General features: G+C 39.0%; 2 long non-coding RNA genes and 1 pseudogene across 3 annotated transcripts in view; 1 reads left to right on the top strand and 2 right to left on the bottom strand.

Annotated features, from left to right (window-relative positions):
- LOC145509242 (uncharacterized) overlaps window positions 1–20,082 on the bottom strand; it is a 51,286-nt gene that overhangs the window by 30,126 nt on the left and 1,078 nt on the right. The gene's annotated exons all lie outside the window — the stretch shown is intronic.
- Window positions 6,540–7,023, bottom strand: LOC145509317 (large ribosomal subunit protein eL31 pseudogene; annotated as a pseudogene).
- Window positions 10,311–18,959, top strand: LOC145509245 (uncharacterized). Its single transcript, XR_014055941.1, has 2 exons — window positions 10,311–10,904; window positions 17,701–18,959. It is a non-coding gene; the product is annotated as an uncharacterized LOC145509245 (long non-coding RNA).

The following is a 20,082-nucleotide window of genomic DNA, read 5'->3' on the forward strand; positions in this document are numbered from 1 at the left end:
CAGATATTCTGAATTTTTAAAAATCTAATTTGATAAAGAATTCTCTTGTTATCTTGACTAGATAGAATACCACCTACTGGATATAATAATTTTTGTACTTATGAACACTGCCATTTTCTTAGAGATTACTTGAGTAGAGTAACACTATGATTTAAAGCTTAAGAGGAAAAATGCCAAACCTTGTAGCACCTTGGAACCAGTTTATTCTCACTTGTGCTAAGCAGAAATGTGAAGTAGTTAAAATGTCTTATCAGATAATTTGCTGATTATATAGATACCACTTTTGTTTTTTATTCCATTCTTTGTTTTAATTCATGTGGTAGTGATGTCCTTTACTTTTTGATCAGACAGGTTCATGGTGAAAATTAAAATTTAAAATTTCTTTTAAGGAACTTTTAAAGAGTTACAGTTATGTCATATGTCATAAATGGTAAAGTCTTAACATTTGGAAAAATTTTGTTTACACTGTATTAATTGGGTGAAAAAGGTGTAAATTATGTCAAAATGAAAATGTTATAATTAGAAATAAAGAGGTAAAGGAGATTTCCTTCGGTTAAATAGTATAATTGGAACTTTTTACTCTTTAACATGGCTTTTTTAAATACATGGTTGATAATTTTATTTGTTGTCAATAACTAATGGCTTATTAATGTTTTCCTCACCTCTAATAATGAATTTTAAATTGTAAAAAACTGTCCAATAATTTTAATTTTAAAATGAAACTAAATATTGAAATAATTTGATACTTAAAAAAAACAAACCTAGACCACGGTACCACCAAAAAAAGAAAATTACAGGCCAATATCACTGATTAACATAGACACAAAAATCCTCAACAAAATACTAGCAATCTGAATCCAAAAATTCATTAAAAAGGATCATACACCATGATCATGTGGGATTTATCCTAGGGATGCATGGATTTATCAGTATCTGCAAATCAATCAGTGTGATACACCACATCAACAAACTGCAGAATTAAAAACCATAATAATCTCAATTGAGGAAGAAAAAGTTTTGACAAAATTCAACACCTATTTATAAGAAAAACTCTCCAGAAAGAGGGTATAGAGAGAACATATCTCAATATAATAAAGGCCACATATGACAAACCTACAGCTAACATCATCCTCAACAGTGAAAAGCTGAAAGCATTTCCTTTAAGATCAGAAACAAGACAAAGATTTCCACTCTCACCACTTTTATTCAACATAGTTTTGGAAGCCCTAGCTATGGCAATCAGAAAAGAAAAAGAAATAAAATGAATCCAAATTGGAAAGGAAGTTAAACTGTCACTGTTTGCAGATGACATGATACTTACACATAGAAAATCCTAAAGATACTATCAGAAAATTACTAGGACTCATCAATGAATTTGGCAAAGTCATAGGTTACAAAATGAATACACAGAAATCTATTGTTTTTCTATGTACTAGCAATGAAAGATTAGAAAGAGAAATTAAAGAAACAATCCCATTTACCAACATATCATAAAGAATATAATTCCTAGGAATAAACCTACTGAAGGAGACAGAAGACCTGTACTTCAAAAACTATAAGACACTAATGAAAGAAACTGAAGATGACACAAATAGATGGAAAGATATACCATGTTCTTGGACTGGAACAATCAACATTGTCAAAATGACCGTACTCCCAAGGCAATCCATAGATTCAATGCAATTCCTATCAAATTACCAACGGCATTTTTCACAGAACTAGAATAACAAAAAAAAAAAATCTTAAAATTGGTATGGAGACACAAAAGACCCCAAAGAACCAAAGCAACCTTGAGAAAGAAAAACAGAGCTGGAGGAATCGGGCTCCCTGACTTCAGACTATACTACAAAGCTATAGTCATCAAAACAGTATGATACTGGAACAAAAACCGAAATATAGATCAATGGAACAAGATAGAAAGCCCAGAGATAAACCCATGCACCTATGGTCAATCAATTTGTGACACTGGGGACAAGACTATAGAATGATAGAAAGACAATCTCTTCAATAAATGGTACTGGGAAACTGGACAGCTACATGTAAAAAAATTAAATTACAATATTCTAAGTTCAAAATGAGATTAAAGACCTAAACATGAAACCAGACACTATAAAACTCTTCGGGAAAAACATAGGCAGAACACTCTCTGACATAAATTGTAGCAATATCTTTTTTGATCTGTCTCCCAGAGTAATAGAAATAAAAAAATAACAACAAACACATGGGACATAATTAAACTCAAAAGCTTTTTCACACCAAAGGAAACCATAAACAAAATGAAAAGAGAACCCACAGAATGAGAGAAAAACGTTTGCAAGTGATGTGGCTGACAAAGGATTAGTCTCAAAAATTTACAAACAGCTCATGCAGCTCAATATCATCAAAACAAACAACTCAATCAAAAAATAGGCAGAAGATCTAATAGACATTTCTCCAGAGAAGACATACATATGGCCAGGAAGCATATGAAAAGATGTTCAACATCACTAATTATTATAGAAATGCAAATCAAAACTACATTGAGATATCACCTCACACAAGTCAATATGGTTATTGTCAAACAATCCACAAATAAATGCTGGAGAGGGTGTGGAGGGAAGGGAATTCTCCTACACCACTGGTGGGAATGTAAACTGGTACAGCCACTATGGAGCAAAGTATGGAGGTTCCTCAAAAAACTAAACATAGAGCTACCATATCATCCTGCAATCCCATTCCTGGGCATATATCCAGCAACAAAAACCCAGCACAGCCAAAAATAAAAATAAATAAACAAATATTTTAAAAGAATGAAGTAATGCTATTTACAGCAACATGGATTGACCTAAAGTCTATCATACTGAGTGAAGTAAGTTAGAAAAGTGAAGTATCATATGATATTGCTTATATGTGGAATCTAAAAAAAAAATTATACAAATGAACTTATTTACAAAACAGACTTATGGACTTAGAGAAGAAACTAGGGTGGGGAAGAGGGGGAGAAGGGATAGTTAGGGAGTTTAGGAATGACATGTACACACTGCTACTTTTTAAATGGTTCACCAACAAGGACCTACTGTATAGCACATACAACTCTGCTCAATATTATACAACAACCTAAATGGGAAAGAATTTGAAAAGAAATAGATATGTGTATAATTGAATTACTTTGCTCTACACCTGAAACTAACACATCATTATTAATTACTTATACTCCAATATAAAATAAAAAGTTAAGCAAACAAATAAAGGGAGGCCCAGAATAAGAGCTCTGGTGAGGGCCTGTTTCATATTACTAAAAGCCTTTTCTTGTTCCACAGTCCAAAGTAATGGTTCTGTATCTGGGCATTTAGTGGCTTCATATAGAGGCTTAGCCATTGGACCAAATCCTGGAATTTAAATTCCACAAAATTCTACCATGCTTAAGAAGGTACAAATATGTTTATCTTTGGGAATGTTTAGGCCTAATATAGCTTGTTTTCTATCTGGAAATAACTGTCTACTTCCAGGGTTTATCACATATCCCAGATATTTAAACTGTTGCTTTGGGATTTGTGCCTTTATGTGGGAGACCCTGTAGCCCCAGGCCTCAAGGAAATCAAGGACTTCAAGGGTATTCTGATCTGAGGTCTCCATTGTGGGGTTACATATTAATATATCATCGACACACTGTAGAATCATTCTTCTTTTAGGTGTATTTCCTTCCCTTCCTTTCCTAGGGCCTGGAAGAACAAGTGTGGGCTGTCCTGAAACCCCTGAGGCAATACTGTCCAGGTATATTCTTGCATTTGGCCTGAGTAAGGGTTAGTCCACCCAAAGGCAAACAGACTGTGATGAGCAATCAACTGGGGTGAAAAAAGAAGGCATTCTAAAGGTCAACCACAGTAAACCATTAGGCATCTCTAAGAATCCTGACTAATAGAAGGATTGGTCAAGAGGCAATGTACAGGGACCACTGCATCATTTATTGCTCTAAGGTCTTGTTCCATTTGATATTCCCCATTTGACTTCAGTTCACTTCAGTTCAGTTGCTCAGTCATGTCCGACTCTTTGCGACCCCATGAACTGCAGCACGATAGGCCTCCTTGTCCATCACCAACTCCAGGAGACCACCCATACCCATGTCCATGGAGTCGGTGATGCCATCCAACCATCTCATCCTCTGTCGTCCCCTTCTCCTCCTGCCCTCAATCCTTCCCAGCATCAGGGTCTTTTTAAATGAGTTACTTCTCCACATCAGGTGGCCAAAGTATTGGAGTTTCAGCTTCAGCATCAGTCCTTCCAATGAACACCCAGGACTGATCTCCTTTAGGATGGACTGGTTGGATCTCCTTGCAGTCCAGGGGACTCTCAAGAGTCTTCTCCAACACCACAGTTCAAAAGCATCAATTCTCTGGTGCTCAGTGTTCTTCACAGTCCAACTCTCACATCCATACATGACTACTGGAAAAACCACAGCCTTGACTAGGCGGATCTTTGTTGACAAGTAATGTCTCTGCTTTTTAATATGCTGTCTAGGTTGGTCATAACTTTCCTTCCAAGGAGTAAGCGTCTTTTAATTTCATGGCTGCAATCACCATCTGCAGTGATTTTGGAGCCCCAAAAAATAAAGTCAGCCACTATTTACACTGTTTCCCCATCTATTTGCCATGAAGTGATAGGACTGGAAGCCATGATCTTAGTTTTCTGAATGTTGAGCTTTAAGCCAACTTTTTCACTCTCCTCTTTCACTTTCATCAAGAGGCTCTTTAGGTCTTCTTTATTTTCTGCCATAAGTGTGGTGTCATCTGCATATCTGAGGTTATTGATATTTCTCCCGGCAATCTTGATTCCAGCTTGTGTTTCCTCCAGCCCAGCGTTTCTCATGATGTACTCTGCATATAAGTTAAATAAGCAGGGTGACAATATACAGCCTTGACGTACTCCTTTTCCTATTTGGAAGCAGTCTGTTGTTCCATGTCCAGTTCTAAATGTTGCTTCCTGACCTGCATACAGGTTTCTCAAGAGGCAGGTCAGGTGGTCTGGTATTCCCATCTCTTTCAGAATTTTCCACAGTTTCTTGTGATCCACACAGTCAAAAGCTTTGGCATAGTCAATAAAGCAGAAATAGATGTTTTTCTGGAACTTTCTTGCTTTTTCGATGATCCAGAGGATGTTGGCAATTTGATCTCTGGTTCCTCTGCCTTTTCTAAATCCAGCTTGAACATCTGGAAGTTCACAGTTCACGTATTGCTGAAGCCTGGCTTGGAGAATTTTGAGCATTACTTTACTAGCGTGTGAGATGAGTGAAATTGTGTGGTAGTTTGAGCATTCTTTGGCATTGCCTTTCTTTAGGATTGGAATGAAAACTGACCTTTTCCGGTCCTGTGGCCACTGCTGAGTTTTCCAAATTTGCTGGCATATTGAGTGTAGCACTTTCACAGCGTCATCTTTCAGGATTTGAAATAGCTCAACTGGAATTCCATCACCTCCACTAGCTTTGTTCGTACTGATGCTTCCTAAGGCCCACTTGACTTCTCATTCCAGGATGCCTGGCTTTAGGTGAGTGTGGAGCTGCTGCTCCTACCCCATATGACTTACCAACTGGCAGAATAGGGGTATTGCTGGGCGACTGACAGGGCACTAAGAGGCCATGTTTTAAGAATTTATCTATGAAGGCTGCAAGTACTTTTTGCTTCTAACTTTATGGGATACTGTCTCTTGTCAGAATAAGCGACTTCTGCCTTAAAGCTAGTTTTTACAGGTTGGGCATTTATAGCCTTCCCAGTGATTCCTTTGTCTCAAACTGCAGGGTTTACTGTGTGTAGAATACGGCTGGGAAAAAGCCCTTGTTCCTCTAGCTGATTTGTCTTAGAGTCAAGTACCTCCTAATCGTAACATGGTTCTGAAGGAACCCAGAAGGTCTCTCCCCAGTAGTGGGGTAGGACTGCTGTTGTGTAGTCGCTCAGTCGTATCCGACTCTTTGTGACCTCATGGACTATAGCCCACCAGGCTCCTCTGTCCATAGAATTCTCCATGGAAGAATATGGGAGTGGATTGCCATTTCCTTCTCCAAGGGGTAGGACACTCAGGCACAACTAAAAAGACATGTGAAGTCACTGTTCTAATTGGCAAGTGAAAAAGCCCAGTGAAGTAACAGGTGTAAGGCTTTCCACTGACATCAGTCAATGTATAGCTTTTAGAAGACAGGCCCAGCATGAGAGATTAGGACAGAGTGAGTAGCTTCTGTATCAAGTAAAAAAAATGGATTTTCTCACCTGCTGCATCAAAAACCACCCAGGGCTCCTCAGTGGTGATAGATCTCTTATGTGGGAGGAAGGTACCAGGCTTCCTCAGTCACCTAGCACGGCCATCTCAGGAATGGGCATCCTCCTTCCCCTTTGAACCAGGAAAGGTCCCCCACTTCCAATGACCTTGGAAGTTTGTCTGAAGACTGGCCATGGACCAGGGGACTCCTTTCTGGTAAGTACAGGCCCAGTGGCCAGCTGACTTGCATTTGAAGCCCTTGCTGGGTTTTGTTTTTGTTTTGTGGTTCAATAACTTTACTGGACAATGAGCAGTTAGTTCTCATCCACATTAACTGTAGATTTTGAAAGTGGTGACAGGTACATAGGTAACCAACATATAGAGCTTCTTTGGTGAATCTTCATTATATTTTCAGGACAACCACACACAGATACGATATGGGACATTTCTTATTCCTTTGGCCCAAGCAACTTTGTTGAACCTGGTGTCAATGCATCCATCTGGGATTCCCATCTCCTTCATGGCAACTTTCTGGATTTCTTTGAGTGCCTATGGGGCACACTTTTAGAAACTCACTCCATGGATATGCTTGTGAATGTTAACAGTATATTCTCTGGTCACTACCTTATTGATGGCAGACCAGCCCTCTTCTTGCTGCCCTTCTTTGCTGTTGCCATCCTGCCAAGCCAGGGTTGGAAAGGAAACCCCTTGCTGGTTTACCTCCAAATGAATGTTTAACTTCCTTGGCTCCCTTGGGTACCCCTGAGGTTGCAATGCATGACTGACAGCAACAGCCATCAGTTAAGCATGAACCCTGGTCTGCCTATTTTCACATTGGTTCTTTCTTCCTCCTCAACTTGATCTCGATTATTAAATACCACAAAGGCTACCTCTAGGGGTTTATGGGCATAATATCAGGGTTGGACTGGCTGATAAAATGTTATAGAAGCAGGGGTTGACACTCAGGAGTAGGGGGATCAATGTCAGTAAATTTTTTAAAAGGTTCATAAGCTGTCCCTGAAAGAGGGCTGAATTTTCTTTTTATTCTCAGTTCACTCCTTTAAACTTTTTATAATTAACTGGCCTTTTAGATATACTTTCTCATCCCTTCTGATACACATTGGATCATGTAGTTCCTTGGTTTCTGCTCCCTCCAAGGAATTATATTCTCAAATGGGCTCCTAGCTTAGAAGAGGATCCTCCCAGGTTGAGTAAACTGCAACTGGTAAAGAGCATTCCTAGAAGTGAATTCCAGCATCTCAGAGACATTTACTAGGAGGCTTTTGCCAGAAGTGGGTCAGAGTGTCCTCCAAATTCTCTTCTTACCCAATGGGATTTTGAGTATCCTCTACTCTCCCAACTGGAGAGTCTCTGATTAACTGGACATCTAACTAGACATCGCTGGTTGACTTGGCCTCTTTCACAAGGGATCATGGGCAGGGGGACGTTTGTACCAGGGCATTGCCAGGACTCTCCTTGAGGGGATCTGTTGTCTTTAAAGCTTATGCCCTACAGTAACTTTCCTTATGCTGGGGTGTATTCCTCGAGACTGAGCATCTATAAACTTTATAATGTGGGCTTCTGGGCAGCATCCACCTAAAAGGCTGTCCAAAGCAGTGTATGGGCTGTCAAGGGCTGAAGTGAAGGGGGTCCTAGCAAACAGGAGGAACTGGAGTTGGGAGCAAAGGAAAATGCCATGGGGGTCAAGAACTGAATTCCTAGAGGTGGGAGTATTCCTACAGGGGATTTTTGGACAAAGAGTAAGGTAAGACATTAGACAGCAGAAGAACCCTGAACCCTCTCCCCTATTTGTTTGGTGGCTATCATAAAATTGAGAAGAGTCTGATGATTCCATCTAACATAGGCAACAGTGAGTCTGGACAGTGTTTCCCATGTAATTTAACATACTAAATGAACCCAATTAGTTTAGGATCTCTCTTTGGGATGCTCTTAGGTCCCTTTGAAGCACCCCAAAGTTAGCTGAAGATCAAAAGAACTTTAATTAGAATTTCACATTTGGGAAGTCTGTCAAAAATTTCAAAAAGTTTTTATGGCTGCGCTGTGCAGTTTGTGAGATCTTACTTCTCTGATAAGGGATCAAACCCATGTCCCCTGCAGCACAAGCAGGGAGCCCTCACCACGGGGCTGCCAGGAACTTCCTGCAAAAATTTTAAAGCACTTGGTTATATAGGATTATAAGTCGTTGTGAAACAATGAGGTAAGGTAAAAAAAATATTTCAAAAGTAAATAGAGATCACGTAAAGGCACCTACTCCACTCTTCTTGGGCTTGCCTGGTGGCTCAGCTGGTAAAGAATCCGCCTGCAATGCAGGGGACCTGGGTTTGATCCCTGGGTTGGGAAGATCCCCTGCAGAAGGGAAAGGCTACCACTCCAGTATTCTGCCCTGGAGAATTCAAGGGACAGTCCATGGGGTCGCAAAGGGTCGGACACGACTGAGTGACTTTCACTTCACTTCAAAGGCACAGAAACTCACACCTTTTATCAAAAGCAGCATTCCAGGAAAACTCTGTTCTCTTGTGAGACAGAGAAAGCAAATCCAGTTCTGCATCAGCCTACTATTAATAAAATCCATTTACCTGATTAAATTTAATCCAACCTTAGAAAATCCTGACCAAATCCAAGACTTTTCAGAATGTTCCTTTTCCTGCAAACTTTTTGCAACTTTCTGTAGCTATGTTGTCACTTGTTCTTTTTTAAAATTTATTTTAATTGAAGGATAATTACTTTACAATATTGTGTTGGTTTCTGCCATACATCAACATGAATCAGCCATAGGTATACATATGTTTCCTCATTCCTGAATCTCCCTCCCACCTCCCACTCCCTCTAGGTTGTCACAGATCCCCAGTTTGAGTTCCCTGAATCATACAATGAATTCCCATTGGCTATCCACTGCAAGGAGATCAAACCAGTCAATCCTAAAGGAAATCAGTCCTGAATATTCATTGGAAGGACTGATGCTGAAGCTGAAACTCCAATACTTTGGCCACCTGATGTGAAGAACCGACTCACTGGAAAAGACCCTGATGCCGGGAAAGATTGAAGGCTGGAGAATGGGACAACAGAGGATGAGATGGTTGCTTGGCATCACTGACTCGATGGACATGAGTTGGAGTAAGCTCTGGGAGTTGGTGATGGACAGGGAAGCTTGGCGTGCTGCAGTTCATGGTGTTGCAAAGAGTCAGACAGGACTGACTGACTGAGTGACTGAACTGAACGGATCTACTTTACAACGGTAGTGTAATGTATTTCTATGCTGTCTACATTTGTCCCACCCTCTCCCTCCCCTCTCCCCATGTCCATAAATCTGTTCTCTATGTCTGCATCTCCAATGCTGGCCTGCAAATAGGTTCATCAGTACCATATTTCTAGATTCCATATATATGCATTAAAATATTATCTTTTTCTCTTTCTGAGTTACTCCATGCTGTATAATGGGCTCTAGGGTCATCCATCTTATTTGTACTGACTCAAATGTGTTCTTTTTTATGGCTAGGTAATATGGCTGGTACATATAATATTGTATATATGTACCACAGCTTCTTTATTCATTCATCTGTTGATGGACATCTAGGTTGCTTCCATGCACTAGCTATTGTAAACAGTGCTGCAATGAACATTGGGATCCATGTTTTTTTCAATTATGGTTTTCTTAGGGTATATGCCCAGTAGTAGGACTGTTGGATCAAATGGCAGTGTTATTCCCCGTTTTTTAAGGAATCTCCATAGTGTCTTCCATAGTGGTTGTACCAATATACATTCCTACCAACAGTGCAAGAGAGTTCCCTTTTCTCCACACCCTCTCCAGCATTTATTGTTTGTAGATTTTTTGATAATGGACATTCTGATCGGTGTGAGGGGTATTTCATTGTAGTTTTGATTTGCATTTATCTAATAATGAGTGATGCTGAGCATATTTTCATGTGTTTATTTTATCTGTATGTCTTCTTTGGAGAAATGTCTGTTTAGATCTTTTGCCCACTTTCTGATTGGGTTGTTTGCTTTTCTGGTATTGAGTTGCATGAGCTGCTTGTATATTTTAGAAATTAATCCTTTGTCAGTTGTTTCATTTTCTATTATTTTCTATTCTGAGGGTTGTCTTTTCATCTTATAGTTTCTTTTGCTGTGCAAAGCCTCTAAGTTTAATTAGGTCTCACTTGTTTATTTCCATCACTCTAGGAGGTGGGTCATAGAGAAGCTTGCTATGATGTATGTCATAGTGTTCTGCCTACGTTTTCCTCTGAGAGTTTTATAGTTCCTGGCCTTACATTTAGGTCTTTAATCCACTCTTAGTTTATTTCTGTTAATGGTGTTAGGAAGTGTTCTAATTTCATTGTTTTAATGTAGCTGTCCAGTTCTCCCAGCACCACTTATTAAAGAGACTATCTCTGCCCCATTGTATATTCTTACCTCCTTTGTTAAAGATAAGGTGCCCATAGGTGCATGGGCTTATCTCTAGGCTTTCTATCTTGTTCCATTGGTCTATATTTCTGTTTTTGTGCCAGTACCATACTGTCATGATGACTATAGCTTTGTAGTATAGTCTGAAGTCAGGAAGGTTGATTCTCCAGCTCCATTCTTTTTTTTTTTAATTGGAAGCAAATTAATTTACAATATTGTGGTGGTTTTGGTCATACACTGACATGAATCAGCCATGGGTGTACATGTGTCCCCTCATCCTGAACCCCCCCACCCCACCCAATCCCTGTGGGTTGTCCCAGAGCACCGGCTTTGAGTGCCCTGCTTCATGCATCGAACTTGCACTGGTCATCTATTTTACATATGATAATATACAAGTTTCAAAGCTATTCTCTCAAATCATCCCACCCTTGCCTTCTCCCACATAGTCCAAGTCTGTTCTTTACATCTGTGTCTCTTTTCTCCAGCTCCATTCTTCTTTCTCAAGATTACTTTAGCTATTCAGGGTCTCTTGTGTTTCCATATGAATTGTGAAATTTTTCGTTCTAGTTCTTTGAAAAATGCCATTGGTAATTTGATAGGGATCGCAATGAATCTGTAGATTGCATTTGGTAGTATAATCACAATACTGATTCTTCCAACTCAGGAACATGGAATATCTCTCCATCTGTTTATGTCTTCTTGATTTCTTTTATCAGTGTTTTATAGTTTTCTACATACAGCTCTTTTGTCTCCTTATGTAAGTTTATTTCTAGATATTTTATTTTTGTTGCAATGATAAATGGGATTGGTTCTTTAATTTATTTTTCTGATTTTTCATTGTTAGTGTATAGGAACGCAAGTGATCTGTGTATTGATTTTGTATCCTGTGACTATACTAAATTCACTGATTAGCTCTAGTAATTTTATGATATCTTTAGGGTTTTCTATGTATAGTGTCTTATCAGCAAACAGTGAGAGTTTTACTTCTTTTCCGTTCTGGATTCCTTTTACTTCTTTTTATTCTCTGATTGCTGTAGTTAGGACTTGCAGAACTCTGTTGAGTAACAGTGGCAAGAGTGGGCACCCTTGTCTTGTTCCTGATCTTAGGAAAAATGCTTTCAATTTTACACCATTGAGAATAATGTTTGCTGTAGTTTTATCATATATGGCCTTTATTATGTTGAGGTTGGTTCCTTTTTGCCCATTTTTGAAGTTTTTAGCATAAATGGGTACTGAATTTTGTCAAAATCTTTTTCTGCATCTATTGAGATTATCATATGACTTTTATCTTTCAATTTGTTAATATGGTGTATCACATTAATTAATTTCCGTATACCGAGGAATCCTTGCATCCCTGAGATAAACCGGACTTGACCATGGTGTATGATCTTTTTAATGTGTTGTTGAATTCTGTTTGCTAGAATTTTGTTAAGGATTTTTGCATCTATGTTCATCAGTGATACTGGCCTGTATTTTCTTTTTTTGTGCTGTCTTTATTTGGTTTTAGGATCAGGGTGATGGTGGCCTCACTGAATGTGAGTTTGGAAGTGTTCCTTCGTCTGTAATGTTTTGAAAGAGTTTAAGAAGGATAGGCATTAGCTCTTCTCTAAATATTTGATAGAATTCACCTGGGAAACTATCTGGCCCTGGGCTTTTGTTTTGCAGGAGATTCTTTATCACAGTTTTGATTTCTGTGCTTGTAACTGACTTGTTCATAATTTCTATTTCTTCCTGATTCAGTCTTTGAAGGTTGAACTTTTCTAAGAATCTGTACATTTCTTCCAAGTTGTCCATTTTGTTGGCATAGAGTTGCTCGTAGTAGTCTCTTATGTCTGTCATAACCTCTCCTTTTTCACTTCTAATTTTATTGATTTGATTCTTCTCTTTTTTCTTGATAAGTCTGGCTAATGGTTTGTCAATTTTGTTCATCTTCTCAAAGAACCAGCTTTTAGTTTTATTAATCCTTACTACTGTTTCATTCATTTCTTTTTCATTTATTTCTTCTCTGATCTTTATGATTTCTTTCCTTTTACTAACTTTGGGGAGGTTTTGTTCTTCTTTTTCCAGTTGTTTTACATGTAAAGTTAGGTTGTCTATTTGATGTTTTTCTTGAGATAGGATTATATTGCTATGAACTTCCCTCTTAGAACTGCTCTTGCTGCATCCCATAGGTTTTGAGTCATCGTGTTTCATCATTTGTTTCTAAGAATTTTTTTTTATTTCCCTTTTAATTTCTTTAGTAAATTGCTCATTATTTAGAAACATATTATTTAATCTCCATGTGTTTGGTTTTTTACATTTTTTTTCTCTGTAATTGATATCTAGTCTTATAGCACTGTGGTCAGAAAAGATGTCTGATACAATTTCAATTTTCTTAAATTTTCTGAGGCTTGACTTGTGACCCAAGATGCGGTCTATCCTGGAGAATGTTCCATGTGCATTTAAGAAAGTGTATTCTTCAGTATTTGGATGGCATGTCCTGAAGATATCAACTACGTTCATCTGCTCTAATGTGTCATTTAAGGATTGTGTTCCTTTGTTAATTCTCTGTTTTGATGGGCTGTCCATTGGTGTTAAGTGGGGTGTTAAAAGTTCCCTCCTATTATTGTGCTATTGTCAGTTTCCCCTTTTATGTCTGTTAGTGTTTATTTATGTATTGAGATGCTCCTATGCTGGGCGCATAAATATTTACAATTGTTATGTCTTCTTCCTGGATTGATCCCTTGATCGTTATGTAGTGTCCTTCCGTCTCTTGTAATGGTCTTTATTATAAAGTCTATTTTATCTGATATGATTACTGCTACTCCCTCCCCGCTTTCTTTTGATTTCTATTTGCATGGAATATCTTTTTTTCATCCTCTCACTTTCAGTCTGTATGTGTCTCTAGGTCTAAAGTGGGTTTCTTATAGACAGCAATGTATGTGGGTCTTGTTTTTGTGTCCATTCAGCCAGTCTGTGTTTTTTGGCTAGTACATTTAATCCACTAACATTTAAAGTAATTATCGATATACATCTGACAACAATGCAGGAGACCAAGATTTGATCCCTAGGTTGGGAAGATCCCCAGGAGAAAGGAATGCCAACCCACTCCAGTATTCTTGCCTGGAGAATTCCGTGGACAGAGGAGCCTGGTGGACTACAGTCCATGGGGTTGCAAAGAATCAGACATGACTGAGACTAACACTTGCACTTTTCACTTACGTTCCTATTGGCATTTTCTTAATTGTGTGGGGTCTGTCTTTGTAGCTCTTTTCCTTCTCTTGTGCCTCCTACCTATGCTGCTGCTGCTGCTAAGTCGCTTCAGTCGTGCCCGACTCTGTGTGACCCCATAGACGGCAGCCCACCAGGCTCCACCATCCCTGGGATTCTCCAGGCAAGAATACTGGAGTGGGTTGCCATTTCCTTCTCCAGTGCATGAAAGGGAAAAGTGAAAGTGAAGTCGCTCAGTCGTATCCAACTCTTAGCAACCCCATGGACTGTAGCCTACCAGGCTCCTCCATCCATGGGATTCTCCAGGCAAGAGTACTGGAGTGGGGTGCCATTGTCTTCTCCACCTCCTACCTATAGAAGTCCCTTTAACATTTGTTGTAAAACTGGTTTGGTGGTGCTAAATTCTCTTAACTTTTGCTTATCTGTAAAGCTTTTGATTTTTCCATCAATTCTTAATGCAGTCCTTGCCAGGTAGAGTAATCTGGTTGTAGATTTTTCCCTTTTGGTACTTTAAATGTATCCTGCCATTCCCTCCTGGCCTGCAGAGTTTCTTCTGATTGTATGGGGTTTCATTTGTATGTTACTTGTTGCTTTTCCCTTGCTGCTTTTAATATTCTTTGTGTTTAATCTTTGTTAGTTTGATTAGTATGTATCTTGGCATGTTTTACCTTCAGTTTATCCTGTTTGGGATTCCCTGCACTTCTTGGACTTAATTGACTATTTCCTTTCCCACATAAGGGAAGTTTTTGACTATATTCTCTTCAAAAATTTTCTCAGACACTTTCTTTTTCTCTTCTTCTTCTGGGACCCCTGTAAGTCGAATGTTGATGTATTTAATATTGTCCCAGAGGTCTCTAAGACTATCCTCAATTCTTTTCATTATTTTTCCTTTATTCTGCTCTTCAGCAGTTATTTCCACAATTCTATCTTCCAGCTCAATTATCTGTCCTTCTGCCTCAGTTATTACACTACTGATTCCTTTTAGAATACTTTTAATTTCAGTAATTGTGTTGTTCATCTGTTTGTTCATTCATTTCTTCTAGTCCTTCTTAAATGTGTTAATTGATTTTTGCATTTTCTCAATTCTATTTTCAAGGTTTTGGATCATTTTTACTATTATTACTCTGAATTCTTTTTCAAGTAGTTTGCCTATTTCCTCTTTGTTTATTTGGTCTTGTGAGTTTCCACCTTGTTCCTTCATTTCTGCAATACTTCTGTCATTTCATTTTTTCCCTAATTTACTGTGCTTGAGGTCTCCTTTTCCCAGGCTTTAGGGTTGTATTCCTTCTTTCTTTTGGCGTCTGCCCTCAGTGGGTAAGCCTGGTCCAGTGGTTTGTGTAGACTTTGTGTTGGGAGGGACTTCTGTCTGCATTCTTGTTGGAGGAGGTGAGTTTCTTTTCCCTCTGCTGGGCAGGGTTGTGCTAGGTGGTATGTTTTGGGGTGTCTGTGGGAATCCTGTCTGTGGATTTGTGCTTTTGTCTTGCTTGTTGTTTGGGTTAGGCATCTTGCACTGGATCCTGCCAGCAGTTGGGTGATGCTGGGTCTTGTATACAGGTGAAGCCCTTTGTTTGAGTTCTCACTAATTAATACTTCCTGGGGTTAGGAGTTCTCTCACAGTCTAGGGTCCTGGATTCAGCACTTCCTCTCCAAAGGCTTAGGCCCAACACTGGTCAGGGAACCGAGATTCCACAAGTCACTTGTTATGGCATTAAAGGGAATTAAAACAAACACACAAAAACTAAAAACAAAACAAGAAACAAAAGACAAATCCCATATGAATGGTACAAACAAAATCAGACAAATAATAACAAAAACAATAGAACACACACACACAAACAAAACCAAAACACTCCAAAGAAAAGAAAGTACAAGAAAGTGACCCAGCAAGTCGATAACAAAAGTGTTATCAACCAAATAAAAACAAAACTAACTAAACAACCAACCAGGAAACAAAACCAAAGCAGAGTGCCAACTGGGCAATAAAGCAAAAAAAAATATCAAACTAACAACTTGGTGGAAAAAAGAAAGAAAAGGAAGAAAAGAAAAAAGAAATAGAAAAGCAAAATTTAACAGAAGCATGTAAAAAAGATTTATGTATATTAAAGAATAACTACAGCAGGAAATGAACAATAAGAAAAACATACAAAATAAAAAATTAAATTTAAAAAAATTTTAAAAACAAGAAAAAAGAAAACAAAAAACCCCACAGACCTGCAAAAGGTGAATGTAGAGGTAGGAGTATATAAAGGAAATAAAAAGTGTGATTTTAAAAAAAAATTCTCAAAAGCTTAAAGAGTTAATAGTAATAAAATCAACAACCACAGTAACAGAGTGGGGGAAAAAGGAAGAAAAAAAAAAAGTCCAGAACCAATCACAGAACAAATCAAAATATGAGTAATAATAAATGTTTTTCTCAGATCTCAGCTGTCAGCGTCCTTTCCCTTGTTGTGAATCACAGTCCACCTCCACCTCCCTAGGATACTCTCCAATACTGGGCTGGTCTCTGGACCTGCTGTGGGGACAGCTCAGACTCTAACCTGGCGCTACTCCTGTGTATTCTTTTCTCCAGTGTCCACGATTGCCAGAGCTACTGCGTTTACTTTTATGGGAACTCTCATTGTCCTTTTATATATTCCATGGATACATAGTCTGCCTAGCTGACCATGTGGATTTAATCTGCAGCTTGTACAGCTGGTAGGAAAATTTTCCATCCTCTTCCTTAGCCACACTGCCCCTGGAGTTCAACTGTGATTTTATCTTCACCTCTGCATGTGGGTTGTCCACAGGAGTTTGCTCCAGAGGCTTCCCTGGAGGACTTGGGTGTGTCCCAGTGAGGACCAGATACAGAGGTGGCACAGCTGCTTGGACTGCAGGAACCCTGGCAGTGCCAGGTACGCAGGAGAGCTGGCAGCCAGGGGAGCAGGAAATATAGGCTCTTAGGGCTTTCTCTAGCCTCTGGCAGCTCTGCCCCAGTAGGGATCGAGCATGAAGGTGGCACAGCTGCTTGGATCATGGGGTTTGTCCCTTATTCTTTCCCCACTCAGAAATAACAAGCCTGGAGAAGGAAATGGCAACCAAGTCCAGTATTCTTGCTTGGAAAAGCCCATGAACAGAGAAACCTTGCAGGCTACAGTCCATGGGGTCGCAAAGAGTCGGACACGACTTAGCGACTAAACAACAACCACCTCAGATCATAGGCATTAGATCCTGGAGGTTGGGTTTCCCTGCTATAGAGCACTGTTTTTATGAAATCTCTGACTGCTTGCCTCTACCAAAATACTTAATAGGCATTACTATTTATAAAATAGATAATCAATAAGGACAGCACAAGGAACTCTAAACTCAATACTCTAATGGCCTATATGGGAAAAAAAATCTGAGAGTGGACATATGTATGTGTATAACTGATTCACTTTGCTGCACACCTAGAACTAACACAACATTGGAAATCAACTATATTCCAATAAAATTAATTAAAAAAAGAAGAAATAACAAGCTCTAGGACAAAATATATTTCCATTCCTCATACTTTCTTTTACTCAAAGCACTCATCCTACTTTCCTTAAGCAACCATGACCTATCTTTTACATTAGCGTTCCCTGATTGGAATATCCCATAACCTCTAGAAACATGCATCTTCCTAAAGCACAATTTCTTTCCTTAATGTGGTCTGTGGTAAAAGATATGTGTCTGAGGGCACTCAGGGCTGGTGCACTAGGACGACCCTGAGGGATGGGATGGGGAGGGAGGTGGGAGGGGGGTTCAGGATGGGGACACATGTACACCCATGGCTGATTCATGTCAATGTATGGCAAAACCACTACAATATTGCAAAGTAATTAGCCTCCAATTAAAATAAATTAATTTTTTTAAACAAAAAAAAAGGTATGTGTCTGATATACTCAAACATCTTTAGTTTCCCCCTCATAAGAAGACAAAAGTAGCAAAGGAGTAAATTTGGATCTGCTTAGCAATTAATGTTCCAATATTTCATCTTATTTGAAACGGCCCGGATCCTCAATGAATTCCTATTAATTAACTTAATTTTGTTTCAAGTTGTCAAAATGTGGAGAGACTATTTTAGATGTATATTTCCAAAACATGTAGCTCAGCTGGTAAAGAATTATTCCTATAGAGTTTACCAAAAAGCTCTTACCTCAGTAACATTTACTTAAAAATGTAATCATATCAGGTTTTTTTCCCCGTTGACAGATTTTACAACAGAAACAATATGCACTTATTGACTTCCAGTAACCCTAGGTACAATGAAAATATATTCAATATTCATGATTCTAAAGACAGGTCTGTATTAATTAAGCCCACAAGCTTAAACCAAGCTCTAATACCAAATATTAATTTAATATTGATTATCTCCCAGATCATATGAATCTGGAATGTATTCTGGTGAGTTTTATATTTCTGAGTATGTATATAAGCACTCAGTTTCCTTTAAGCCAATTAAATACAGTTCATTTGCAAGTTAATTTTTACATAAAGATAGACAACAGAATCAGAGATCTTTTAGTTTTCCTGCTTGAATTTTAAAAGGTCTGTTTTAACATAAAAATACTTATTCAAAAAGATAAATGCACCGCTATGTTCATTACAGCATTATTTACAACAGTCAAGATATGGAAGTAACTTAAGTGTGCATCCGTGGACAAATGGATAAAGAGATGTTTATCTCTTTCTCAGAAGATAAAAAAGAATGATATCTTACAATTTGTAACAACATGGATGGAACTTGAGGGTCTTATGTTAAGTGAAATAATAAGGAGAAAGACACATACTCTATGAGTTTAATCATGTGGAATAAAAACAAAAACAACAAACAAATAATATAACAGCAACAAATTCATAGATTTGTTGAGACAAATCAGCAACAAACTCAGCAGAGAACTGATCAGTGGTTACCAGAGGGCAAGGGACTGGGTGAGGGGGGAGCTATATGGTGATGGACACTAACTAAACTTACAGTGGTGATCACTCTGTAGTATATACAGATGTTGTTTTATAATGCTGTACGCTTGAAGCTTACATCATGATCATCATCTTCACCATCATCGTAAATAAAAAAGATGTGTAATTCCCCCAAAATAAAATGTCTCTTTTTCTTTTCCTCAGTCTGGGGGACTACAGATGGATCAGAAAGTTCCTGAGAGCCCAGGCAAAACAGTTACATTGCAAAGGCAGAGGAGGGGGAAATGCAAGTTCACCTCCCTCCTTTTTTTTCTTTTTAATATCTAAGTAACCCAAGGCTGGAGTCTCAGGCAATGTGGGCTGTGTTTGAATTTCAAGGCTTAAGTGTTCCACCATGCCCACAATTTTACCAGAGACTTGCAGGAACAGTTGGACAGACAAAACTGCATAAAATGAAGATCCTTATTTAACATGTACCAATAACAGAGCTTGACACAAACAAGTTTTCAGGATAACAGGGATGTGAGCGCAGATATAAGGATCAAGGGAGAGGTACAGGGAGGAAGAACAGAAAGACTGAAAAAAAAAAAAAAAAGCAGGAAAATAAAGGTGAGAATACTAGGACGATAGGGCTTCCAGCCCCTATATGGTATGATATTTAAACCTCACTCACTATCCCAAATCTCCCGTCAGGGAGAGCCCACTGGACTGAGGTTTGCATGGTGTGAGGCCAGCCTCTCCCACCTCTGCCTGTCACCTGTCAAGGTGAGCTGTTGCCAGCCACATGCTGAGAGCAGTGATAAGCTGCACGAGGTCCACTCTCTCAGAAGGATACAACAGAGGAGTAGAAAAGGACAGAGAAAGAAGTAGAGAGATAACAAGAAGGAGAAAGAGACAAAGAGGAAGGGTTAAGCTTTGCCTGAATGAGGCCCCCAGGTGGGACAAAGTGAGGTTCAGGTGATCACTTGTCACCAATGGTGGTCCCCCAGGCGCCCAAATCTTCTCCCCGGAAGCGGACAACTGTCCCAAGTTGGGTGCCAAAAATCTGCTACTGATCTGGGTTCTTGGTCTTTCTTAATCAACAGAAAATTGACTAGAGGGGAGACAAGAAATTCAGGCAAGGCTTTACTGGGGTCCCTGCTGCCGCAGCATTGGGGAAGAGTAACCGGGTCCCTTGCTGGCTCCTGAGGGTGGGGGGGCAACCTGGTTCCTTAAATGGGATGAGGGTAGGGTGTGTCTAGGGGTTAGTCAGGAGGGGTGGCTTAGACGGTTTGCCTATCTTTCAGGCCAAGTGCAAGGGGCATG

The sequence above is a fragment of the Giraffa tippelskirchi genome, chromosome 6 (assembly GCF_054371585.1).
Source record: "Giraffa tippelskirchi isolate mGirTip1 chromosome 6, T2T-mGirTip1v1.2.pri, whole genome shotgun sequence".
Taxonomy (NCBI): Eukaryota; Metazoa; Chordata; class Mammalia; order Artiodactyla; family Giraffidae; genus Giraffa; species Giraffa tippelskirchi.